Source organism: Trachypithecus francoisi, unplaced genomic scaffold (genome assembly GCF_009764315.1).
Source record: "Trachypithecus francoisi isolate TF-2019V2 unplaced genomic scaffold, Tfra_2.0 Lachesis_group15, whole genome shotgun sequence".
NCBI classification, from domain to species: domain Eukaryota; kingdom Metazoa; phylum Chordata; class Mammalia; order Primates; family Cercopithecidae; genus Trachypithecus; species Trachypithecus francoisi.
This window is the reverse complement of record NW_022681460.1, coordinates 21392507-21403141: the sequence shown is the minus strand read 5'-3', so window position 1 is coordinate 21403141 and position 10635 is coordinate 21392507. Positions and strand designations below refer to the sequence as shown.

Sequence of the window (10635 nt, the reverse complement as noted above, 5' to 3'; positions counted from 1 at the left end):
AGGCAGAGCTTGCAGTGAGCTGAGATCCGGCCACTGCACTCCAGCCGGGCGACAGAGCGAGACTCCACCTCAAAAAAAAAAAAAAAAAAAAAACTGGACTCTGATATGTAGTCGAGGAGTCAGGGGGCATGGTGTGATGTGTGTGGTATATGTATACCTTTTAAAAGACAATTTGATTGTTACACCTGTGTGTGGAAACAGTTTAACATTCTAAAGTTGTAAATGACATAAATCAAAATGCTGTTCCATTGGCCAACGGAATAGAATAGAGAACTCGGAAATAAGACCACATACCTACAACCATCTGGTCTTTGACAAATTTGATAAAAACGAGAGATGGGGAAAGGATTCCCTATTTAATAAATGGTGCTGGGAGAACAGGCTAGCTATATGCAGAAAATTAAAACTAGAGTCCTTCCTTACACCTTATATAAAAATTAACTCAACATTTTGGGAGGCCAAGGCAGGTGTATCACCAGAGCTCAGGAGTTCAAGACCAGCCTGGCCAACATGGTGAAACCCTGTCTCTACTAAAACTACAAAAATTAGCCAGGTGTGGTGGTGAGTGCCTGTAATTCCTCCTACTCAAGAGGCTGAGGCAGGAGAATCACTTCAACCGAGGAGGCGGAGGTTGCAGTGAACCAAGATGCACCACTGCACTCCAGCCTGGGCAACACAGCAAGACTCTGTCTCAAAAAATGTTTCTTAATTAAATCAAGATGGATATAAGACTTAAACATAAAACCCAAAACTATAAAAACCTTAGAAGAAAATCTAACCAATACCATTCAGGACATAGGTACAGACAAAGATTTCATGATGAAAACAGCAAAAGCAATTGCAACAAAAGCAAAAATTGACAAATGGGATCTAAACTAAAGAGCTTTTTCTGCACAGCAAAAGAAGCTATCATCAGAGTGAACAAGCAACTTACAGAACGGGAGAAGAATTTTGCAATCTATCCATCTGACAAAGGACTAATATCCAGAATCTACAAGAAACTTAAATTTACAAGAAAAAAACAAGCAACTCCACTAAAAGTGGGCAAAGGACAGGAACAGGCACTTTCAAAAAAGACATTCATGTGGCCAACAAACATATGAGAAAAAGCTCAACATCACTGATCATTAGAGAAATGCACATCAAAACCACAATGAGATACCATCTCATACCAGTCAGAATGGCTATTATTAAAAGGTCAATTGAGTAAGACAATGTGGCAATTCCTCAAAGATCTAGAAGTGGAAGTACCATTTTACCCAGTATATACCCAAAGGAAAATAAATCATTCTGTTATAAAGATACATGTGCACGTATATTCATTGCAGCACTATTCATACTAGGTAAGACATGGAATCACCTCAAATGCCCATCAATGACAGACTGGATGAAGAAAATGTGGCACATATACACCATGGAATACTATGCATCCATAAAGGAACAGGATTATGTCTTTTGCAGGGACATAGATGGAGCTAAAAGCTGTTATCCTCAGCATTAGTAATGGAGGAACAGAAAACCAAAGACTACATGTACTCACTTACAAGTGGGAGCTGAACAACGAGAACATATGGCTGCATTGAGGGGAACAACAGATGCTGGGGCCTGTCGGGGGAGCAAGGGGAGGAAGAGCATCAGGGAGAATAGCTAATGGATGCTGGGCTTAATACTTAGATGATGGGTTGACATGTGCAGTAAACCACCATGGCACACGTTTACCTATGTAACAAACCTGCACATCCTGCACATGTACCCTGGAACTTAAAATAAAAGTTGAAAATAAATAAAAAATAAAAATGCTGTTAATTTGCTAAAGTTTTTCCTTTTGGCATTATTGTTTTTACATTGTTCAAAAAAACAAAAAAAAAAGGTTCAGTTCTATTAACCAAGTGTAGAAAAAGCATCTTATAAGAAAAGCAAGAAAGTAAATCTTTCTTTTTTAATTTTTTATTTGTAAAATAGTTTTTATTTACTTTCCTTACATAGAATTCATGTACATGTATATATAGTTCATATATATGTATTTTATATAAATGAATAACTGTGATAATGTGCATGCTTAATTTTAAATGAGCAATTTTTTTTGGTCTTTTGGATTCCCTGTCCCATTTTCCTCTTCCTTACTATAACAACACATTCCATTATCTCCCTTCATGATAACCTGTATTAAAGCCTAGTGTCTTTCTCCATACCCATAGAATATTTTATAGACATATACCTACACTCATAGACAAGCACACACATACATCTGATTTTTAAAATTGTTTATCATATTGTGGCAGACAGACTTTAATGTGTTCCCCATAATTCTCACCTTCTGATATTCTCACCCTTGTATAATTCCCTCACCTTGAGTAGGAGGGAGATCAACTTGTTTTTAATAAATCAAGTATAGGAAAGGTGATTGAGTATACATGATTACGTGTATGTGATTATGTCACATAAGATTACAGTGCCTGTCTTGAGGAATGGCTTTCTCCCTCTTACTGCTTTGAGGATGCCAGTGGTCACGTTAGGAAAGCCCACATGGCCTGAACTGGGAGCAACCTACAGCTGACAGCCTGCAAGAAACTCACACTCTCAGTCCAACAATCTACAAGAACTGAGTGCTGCCAGCAGTCATGTGAATTGAGAAGGGGATCCTTCCCCAGACAAGCCACAGCTAACACCCTGATTACACAGTCTTGTGAGAGACTCCACTTAAGCCCTAACTTCTGACTCACAGAAACTGTGAAATAATAAAATTGTGATGTTTTAAGCTGCTAAATTTGTGATAAAATTGTTATTATGCAGCAACAGACAACCAATGTACATAGAAAGTAAGATTATATCAATAACAGTAGAAGATAACTCTACCTCAGTTTTGCCTGAGGTGTGATGACTTGTTCATATAAAGAGAATAAACAAAGTAGAGGATTGAAAAGCAAATTTCAGGCCAGCTTCCAAGCAGGGTACAAAAGGGTGGAGATTGAAGAGCCCAGAGTTGAAGACTGAAGATTTCACTGGAGAGAGCTACCAATTAGCTGAGAATGCCAACTGCTACTCCCATGGGAGACTGGATGGAAGGGCTTGATCTCTCGTCTCAAGCCTAGTGAGTGGGATTTCAGAGAAACCAGTGGCAGAGCTTGATATGTGAGCCCAGTGCTGATAGGGACAAAAGGTGAGAGAGCTGCTGAAGGAGACTGGGTCAGCAGAATAGAGAGCTATGATTGGAAATACACCATGGTCTGTCATTAGAGGGCCAGGGGTGTATCTTTCCCATGAACAAGACATGAACTACAGAAGAGAGGGCTGGTGTAGCACTGTTGTGGATCCTGCCCAAGAGGGCTTTTGGGAGTGGTGAAGAGGCTTCAGCAGAAGGGACACTGAAGTGGACACCCAGATGCCCAGGGGACTAGAAAGAAATTAGAAAATAGCAGACCAAGAGTTTTATGAGCTCAAATCAAGTGAACTGCAAGGAGACATACTCAGTGATAGGAAGTTCTCTAAAGAACCCACAAACCATTCATTAGAAATAGAGTCAGCTTTAAACATTTGCCAAGCCTGGAAAGTACCAAGTCAGGACAACTTAGTCACACAAGATCTTTCCTAATCCGTTACATACCTCTCCTCCTCTCTTCCTCTACTACCAGTCTTTGATGCTGGAGGAGTTAGAAACCAAATCTAACCAGTCGTGGCCAAAAGGGCGGAAACATAGCCAGGGAGAGAGCCTTTTCTTCAGCACCAGACCAGAACTAGGGAGACTAAAAGCTTAAACTTTGAACGAAGTCTTTAATTATCATATCGACTGGACACATTAATTACTAAACTGGATCTTTTGTAAGCTCAAATGACTGAAAGACATTTTATTTTCTAACAATGAGCAGAAATTGTGAGTTTGCCCTAGATTTTGCCCAGTGGCCGGAGAACTTCTAGAGCTCTACTAAATCTATAAGAGCAGTTATGGGTAAAAAATGCTGTTTATAATTGCAACCTATAAATTCATTTTCAATGTTATTCTGCTCCCTTTTCACTCAACTAAAACTTCACGGAGGTTCTCACAAGTCATTTCACATAACTCCAATCCATTTATTCATAATGGTTCAAGTGCATGATAAATCAATTTGACCTGTTGATAGGCACACTCTTTTCCTCCATCCAGTTTTATTTGCTACTTTACTCCTATGAAGAACAATTTTTATATTAAACATGCAGCAATTAATACTCATGTATATATATATTTTTAAATACTGATGCTTTTTATTTCTATGAGGTATTTCCAGTGATAAAATTTGTTGGTTGAATGATATCTATACATACATATATCCATAAAGGCAGAAACACTTCACATTTCTTCCAGTAGTGAACAAGTGATTTTTTTACCATGTCTCAACCAGCAGTGTAGGTTAAAGATATTTTCCATTTTTGCCAGTCTAATAGGTACAAAATGATAATCACTAATACAATGATTTCTATTTCTTTGAAGAGAGACAAATTTGAAAATTTCATTTTATATAACACCAACTCTTAGATTAAGAGTGTTTTTAAAAAGGTATACTAAAATGTTTGCCTAGACTTAATAAACCTTAGAACAAAAGAAGTTTGATTGACTTACCAGGGTCACACAGTTCCTTATTGGCAAACCAAAATAGCATTGCAACTGTGGTCTTTTGTCTTTCAAGGCAATTTTCCTTGAATTATAAAGCCATTCTTTAGCAGGAAAATATTTGATTAATGAATAAAAAAGAGGTATAATTAATAACTGCAAGTGTTTCCAGAAGGTAGATAAAGAGCACTATGAGCTGAAATAAGCGGAGAATAGAAAGAGTAAATATTTGGAAGGAGTTAAAAAAAAGTTATTTGAGCCTGTAATCCCAGCACTTTGGGAGGCCGAGACGGGCGGATCACGAGGTCAGGAGATCGAGACCATCCTGGCTAATACGGTGAAACCCCGTCTCTACTAAAAAATACAAAAAACTAGCCGGGCGACGAGGCGGGCGCCTGTAGTCCCAGCTACTCGGGAGGCTGAGACAGGAGAACGGCGTGAACCCGGGAGGCGGAGCTTGCAGTGAGCTGAGAGCCGGCCACTGCACTCTAGCCTGGGCAGCAGAGCAAGACTCTGTCTCAAAAAAAAAAAAAAAAAAAAAGTTATTTGAGGGATAATAAGTCAACAAGTATGATGTGAAGTTTCTCTAATGGAAATGGCAAAGGTAACATCGTGAAGATAAGTTTAAAACAGATCTTATTTTCAATGCCAGGTTAAGACAGTTGTACTTTATGTTATAAACGAAGATGAAGCATTTTGAATAGGAGCATAGAAAAATCAGCAGTGTTGTAGAATAAATGATATGGAATATGTATATAGAACAGAACAGTTTTTAAATTACATATTTAAACAATGTATTCTTTCTTCATAAAAAGTTATTTTTTTAGTTTCTGATATTTAAGTGTCATCATGCAAACATACATACACAAATATATATTCTCTACATCTTTCAAAATAATTATTTGACTACATTATTTTTCCATAAAGATGCTGGATATGTTACCTCTTAAAAGGCTAATCAAGCTGTTTTTATAATTATATTTTTCTTCTAACATTATTCCCAAGATATGATACAGAACATAGATAATTCTATATTACCTAGATTCAAAACCTTCTTAAAATAGTGAAAGAAAAGTAAAAGAAGCAAGAAGTCAGACATGAAAACTAAAGACTGAGGAGTTTATAAGATTGTGCTAGGAAGCATGGAGTGAGTCTGCTGCAGAATGAGACATCCGAGTATATGCGACTGATGAAATACAAATAAAAGTGAGCTCTGCTTCAATGGAGTGTACTCAACATAAGGAATTTTTATCCTTTAGAGATACTTGTGAAACTAATCTCAGGAAATGATTAGAATTCATGCATGAGAAATTTATAATTTAATTGCAAATTCATACTTAATATGTGCCAAAAATTTTGGTATATGCTAGATAATCAAGCTTATGAAACATGATCTCTTATTCAATTTTCTGTTGCTGTAACAGAACACCACATGTTGAGTAATTTATTTAAAAATGAGATGTATTGGCTCATGGTTCTGGAGGCCGAGAAGTCCAAGAGCAAGGGGCCACCCCTGGTGAGGTCAAAACACCGTGGAAGGTCTCACACAGAGAATACACACGCAATAAAGAAAATTGGGCTGAATTCATTTTTTACCAGGAGCCTACTCCCAAGATAATGGCATTAGTCCATTCATGAGGGCTCTACCCTCATGACCTAATCATATTTTAAGGGTCTTATCTCTTAACACTATAATGATAGCAATTAAATTTCGACAAGAGTTTTGGAGGAGACATTTAAACCACACTGCATGGTCTTCACTTATAGATGTGTTAAAATTTATAAGATAAATAGATGTTTAAGTACACTACTTATTATTAGTAGCACTTACTGTTAAAACTTCACCCTTGTCAATGTCAAAGATAAAATATTGAATAGATGAGAGTCTCTCAAAATGATTGTTGCTTTCCTATTTTATTAGACTGAGCAATGTCAATGTCAATGTTTTTCCTGTTATGACATTTTAAAAATATAATTTATGTTTTCAAAAAAGGAATGCTTTTTTTCCTCCTTCTGTAAGCTTGAATGATTGTTATTATCTGTACTGCTTACTTAATGCTGATTACCTGATGCCTTTCGTTCAGTCATTTAACAAATATTTGGAGCATTTATTATGACCCAGGCACTATGCTGAGCACCTTTTTATATTTCTGGTTATATTTTTATGACTATAAATTGATAGCAATATCCAACCCTTAACTAAAATTTAAACTCTGCCAGATGAAAGAAAAAACATATATGTATTACCCACTTGTACTATGATTTATTGTATCTAACACCCGCATATATGTGCTCTTTAAGTGTAGTATAACATCTGGCATCAAGCTGCTGTGATTCAAATTCTGTGTCCACAACTCACCAGCTATGTGATTTTGAGCAAGTTATTTGACCTGAGCCTAATTTTGTAGTCTGCCAAATTAGAATAATAAAGTATATATCTCTTTTTTTTTTTTTTTTTTTTTTTTTTGAGACGGAGTCTTGCTCTGTCGCCCAGGCTGGAGTGCTGTGGCCGGATCTCAGCTCACTGCAAGCTCCGCCTCCCGGGTTCCCGCCATTCTCCCGCCTCAGCCTCCGAGTAGCTGGGACTACAGGTGCCCGCCACCGCGCCCGGCTAGTTTTTTGTATTTTTAGTAGAGACGGGGTTTCACCGTGTTAGCCAGGAGGGTCTCGATCTCCTGACCTCGTGATCCACCCGCCTCGGCCTCCCAAAGTGCTGGGATTACAGGCTTGAGCCACATCACCTGGCCAAAGTATATATCTCTTATAGGTTTATAATGACTGATGATACATGGCATAGTGTTCAGTGCATAATTGTTGTTTAATAAATGTCAGTTATAGGTAGTAAAGTAGGAAGGTATTTTTAAAGTTTTTAACCTAACATGGACCCTTACGTTCAGAATATACTAGAAATGAAGGTATCCTTGATAAACCCAGTGATCAACAGAAATGCTAGGAAAAAACGGGCAGGTCATGGGGCCTTTTGGGAACTTATTTTCTTATCTGTAAAGATTTATAAAGTACATGAAATTTTTTCTTAAATCTATTCAAATATTACTTTTATAAAGTTTTTCACTGAAGCAGAGTACCCACAGAGTACTGCGGCCTCTAGTCATGAAACATAGTATCAATCTGACATACAGAGTGCAAAAGTTATATGATGATTTAGGTGCCTGTTTCCTTTGAGCACCCACTACCCATCTCATTAAGGTGACAAGGCATGGTTAAATAAAACTTATGAAAGAATGAGATACACCAAAAATAAGCTATCATTTATTACTGAAGGCAAAATATTGAATTACTGTAAAAGAGATAGGTTACCCTCTCACAAACAATGAGGTGTTATTCATTCAAGACACACTTGTTAACACAATGCTTTCAGCATAGCGATTCAGGAAAAAGTAACTGCCAAATATTTTCTCAAATGCTTTAAGAAAATAAAAACAAACTCTCTGGAGGACAGATGTTGGCTGGTTGGTGCCTGTTCTTCTCTCTTTTCCCTTCGTCTCTGGCCATAAATCACATAGAGCCCAATCTTTAACTTTACAAGTGTTTGTCTTTTAACATTTTACTATGAAGAAAAAATGAAATTTCTTAAACCCCTATAGTCTGTAGGAGTCTTTTTCCTAATAAAATGCATTTGAGTCATTTGTGCAAAATACACCTCAGTGTCCTCACAAATAGTAAAGGACAGTAACAGTGTTATCTGGATCTCATTTCCACTGCTCTTCCTAGCTTAACTGCAACAAATTCCATCATCCTTTCCAATTTGATTGTCTCTATCAAATATTTTTGAATCTGAATCTATGCCTTGGAGGGAAACCTTGCTTCATGGCCTCAATATAATTATCAGCAGCCATCTATGAAGCACAGCATGTATTGTATAAATATTTGGACTGATCGTCTCTTGTGCCAGGAACTTTAAAAATGGTATTGCTTCACACATGATTTGCCCTCTAAAAATATCGACACTATTAACTTGACAAGAAAGGAAAAGAAAAAGAAATAATTAGATGCGGATGAGTAAAAGGGAGTGGTACTCAGTGCTTAAAAGGCAATTTTGGACCATCACTATTTACAGGAAAATAGAAAGGGTCAGAAGCAATGGAAATCTCATAATTCAATATTCAAAGAAATAAAGCCACAGGACAGAAAAGCACTGTAACGATTCATCTTCTCTGGACATTTTTGGTTCCCTTTCTTCAAAGCTTATTGAGAGTAAAAGAAGTAATTTCAGTAAGAATAAATGAAAAGAAGCATGTTAGTTTAACTCTTCCATTGGCAATCCATAAAAAAGACACAAATTAGGAGTGAGAACTTGAATGAGCTACTTTACCTCCTTCGCTCCAGTTTTCTTAACTGCAGGATGAGAGTATTGACTAGACGGTGGTCATTATCTATGCCAGCTCTAATTTCTATGATTTGTAAACGCATGGCTGATTTGGCTGTCATGAGAATTTAGTCATCCAAACAACAGATTAAATTAGCTATAGCAATTTCCTAAATCTGTGATGCTATTATGTTGACTTTTTTTTTTTCTTTTTCAATTTGAGAGCAGGTACTGTTTATTAACTGACCAGATTAGAAAAATAATCAAGGTAGACACCTTAGCTCATTCTTCTAATAAGCCTGTTGATCTGGTCTTCCCTATTGCCAGCATCTCCACCTTCTACAAAATGGGTGGTCATTTTCTTCATTTCACCTTGTGGAGAAGATAATTTCAAGGGCCACAGGAAGTTATTTGCCTCTTTGAAGCGTTTCCAACAGTATAAATCTCATGAATCAGATCCTCCACGCAGATGATGCCATATTTACCAAGAGATCGAGCAATCAAAGCATTATCCGTCAAAGCAATTCGCTTCTTACTGATTTTGCCATAACCACGCTTGTAGATTAGCTCATTTACTGACTTCAGATTGGGGTACCCCCATGCAATATATGGCTCTACAATCCTCAGCATGTTAATTGAAGCCTTGTTGAGCTTCACAAAGGTTCCATTGAAGATCTGACGAAGGCGAAGAAGCTGCAATACCTTTCGGACCTTTGGACTCACGCCATTGATACCTCTGATTCTGATGACAAACGCCAATTTGGGTTCAGCAGGTACATAGAAGTTGCCAGCTTTTCTTGCCATCCTCGCCATTCGAATTTTAGTTCTGTACAACTGCCTATATTCCTTGTCATAGTGCTTTGCTTTTTCATAGATAAGCTTCCTCCTTGCCTTTCGAAGCATCTTTTGGGCAAACTTCTTTCTCAGGCGCTTGATCTTCAGCTCTGCGAAATTCCTTCGCTTTTTCTTAAGGGTTTCTGGCAGAGCAGGAACCTTCTTCTGCTTCTTTTTTACACCCTCCATGGTTCCAGTCGTAAAAAGAGCGACTTTTTTCTTAAACTGATTTAACTTTTCTATTAGTTGAAGATAATGTACATGTAAAAAAGGGGAAACTGGTTTAGCTTCAGAGACCTGGGTTAAAACAATTCCCAAAAGAACCAATCAATAATAAATGATATGAATACATGATGGAGTGAGATTCAGTGTTTGAAATATAACTTTGAAGACATCAGTGTTTACATGAAAGAGAATTTGTCATAAGCAAAAGGGGATACATTATTATAAAAATCAACTTTTTCTTTTCTTTTTTTTTTTTTTTGAGACACAGTCTCACTCTGTCCCCCAGGCTGGAGTGCAGTGGCCGGATCTCAGCTCACTGCAAGCTCTGCCTCGCAGGTTTATGCCATTCTCCTGCCTCAACCTCCCGAGTAGCTGGGACTACAGGCGCCCGCCACCACGCCTGGCTAGTTTTTTTTTTTTGGTATTTTTTAGTAGAGACGGAGTTTCACCGGGTTAGCCAGGCTGGTCTCGATCTCCTGACTTCGTAATCCGCCCGTCTTGGCCTCCCAAAGTGCTGGGATTACAGGCTTGAGCCACTGCGCCTGGCCTAACTTTTTCTTTTTATCAAAACAAATTTCAAATAGCATCAACCAAAACTGTATATCTGAGAGTGAAAGGGAAGAAACTAGGGGAATCAATCAGAAAATCAGAACATAGTATAAGT

The 10635-nt window shown here is 37.6% G+C and overlaps 1 pseudogene across 1 annotated transcript in view; it reads right to left on the bottom strand.

Moving 5' to 3' along the window:
• Nucleotides 1-9132: 9132 nt before the first annotated feature.
• Nucleotides 9133-10635, bottom strand: part of LOC117097005 — a 32730-nt pseudogene continuing 31227 nt past the window's right edge. Inside the window, exon 4 of the transcript XR_004442760.1 lies at nucleotides 9133-9985. The product of XR_004442760.1 is annotated as a 60S ribosomal protein L7-like (transcript). The remainder of the gene's footprint in view (nucleotides 9986-10635) is intronic.